This window comes from Marmota flaviventris, chromosome 17 (assembly GCF_047511675.1).
Source record: "Marmota flaviventris isolate mMarFla1 chromosome 17, mMarFla1.hap1, whole genome shotgun sequence".
NCBI lineage: Eukaryota > Metazoa > Chordata > Mammalia > Rodentia > Sciuridae > Marmota > Marmota flaviventris.
In genome coordinates, this window is record NC_092514.1 from 22,672,701 (window position 1) to 22,674,781 (window position 2,081).

Here is a 2,081-nt window from a genome sequence, read left to right on the forward strand (position 1 = left end):
CAAATAATTTTCTCTGCCTTAAATATGGATTTAGGACATCAGAGTAGGAAAAATGTGTTATGGGGATAGGAATCACTGGGGAATCTTGTTAAATGAAGATTCTAAAAACGCAGGCTGAGGCAGAGTCAAAGATGCTGCCTTTCCAATAAGCTCCCAAGTCATGTTCATGTTGCTGGCCTGTGGACCACCTTTGAGTACCACCAGGCCATAGGGAATTCTAAGTAGCTCTTTGATAGAATCTGTCGCTATTTAAAAGCCACGGAGTCATAATATCTAGTATTTAGAAATTACCTCTATTCCTTCACTTACTTCATTATACAATGAAAGACAAATTTGGGGGTCTTTGCCCTTTTTAAGGATAGAAAAGAGAAACATTTTTATCAGCTGCAAAGGAATAGGGCATCATTGTAGATCATTGTTAGACATCTATTTTGACTTGAAAGATGGTCCGTTTTAAAAATGAATATTAAAATTTTGCTTTTTACACATACAATGCTTTTCTGGCTGTTATATGACATTATTTTTAAATGTCCTTTAGTTTTTGATGGCTTCTTTATCAGAAACTAAAGGACTTAAATAAAAGCTTTTGCTTTTTAAAACAAAAATAACAATTTATTGCCAAATAAGGAAAAGCTCACTGGATCAGGCCCTGGTAGAAGCAGGAATCAATCCTGCTGCTGGGTCACTGTGGAAAGTCAGGCATCCCCTGTAGGCCTTGATGTGAAATATAGGAGGTTCCTATTCATTCTAAAGGACCACAGCTCTGGCTGGGCATTATGGCACACTCCTATATTTCCTGTCACTTGGGAGCCTGAGGCAGAAGCATTGCAAGTTCTAGGCCAGCCTGGGCAATTGGCTCTATTTCAAAATGAATCAAAGAATTATTTCAAAGTCAAAGGTGATATCATTAGAAAGTTGTAGACTGATATTATGCTTTTAGATTAATATCTTATTTAATCTATAAACAAATCCAGTTTCAAATTCCTATAGAACAAGGATGATGATATGTGCCAAACACATACCTCATTGCATGTCTTTACAAAAGTAATTTTGAATACTGTGTGTGTATTTAAAAATAAAGTGATTTAGCAAATTATATGCTTATAGTTATAGAATACAAATCACACTCTGATAGAGATTTGGAATGGGGGCTTTCAAGGTAGAATTGCAAGAATTTTAGCCTTTCAGTAATAGATGTAGCTTCTTGTGGGGTCTCAGGCAGCCAGGGATTATACAAACAAGTCTGGTACAGAGAATCTGGGGGGCTTTTCTTACAATATGACATCTGCTGACATCCTGAGACTAGCAACAAGTGCTTCAGGTACACATTGAAGGAAGTAACTTTGACAGAGGCTCTTATAGCTAAAAAACTAGTTCAATAGTACACAAGCTAATCTCCATTATATGCTTCTCCACCACCATAACGATCACTTCCTATAACAAACAGCAAGACTATTAGAAAAGAAAGAGGTAATGAGTTTATAAAAGCAACTGATACTCCCCAGTGCTTATCCTTGGATTCCTATATGATGATTCTCTCTTCTTGAATTCTTAGCATTTTGTTGCAATTGGTTCTTTCCTCTGAGCATAGAAAATGCCCTCAGATAGACCTGGTGGCCCTAGGTCTCACCTCTCCAATAGACAGCATTAGGCAAACACCACAATTCAACTAATGTTAAAGATTTCTATTCTCCTGCCTCAATCATACCAGAAGTCTGTTATTAGAGGGAAATCCAAGGTTGGCATGATAAAAGCACTATCCATGGAACTGGGGACAAGGAAAAGACCAACAAAGGTGGGATAAAAATGTATGCAGGACGTAGACCTCCATCATTTAAACAGGAAATCCAGAATAAATAGGTTGAAATTCCACTGAAGAATTTCTCATTTGATGTTCCTTGCAGCAGGTAGATTTTGCTCAGGTAGCTAGAAAAAGACCACTTTGTGGATTTCTTTGTTAGTCATGCTTGAAGTACTCATACTCAAATAGATATTATTGAAAACTACCTATTCCTGGCCATAAGCTGACTGCTTTACTATAGCTGCTTGGTGTTAAAACTAAGGGGAGTGTAGAAGAATAG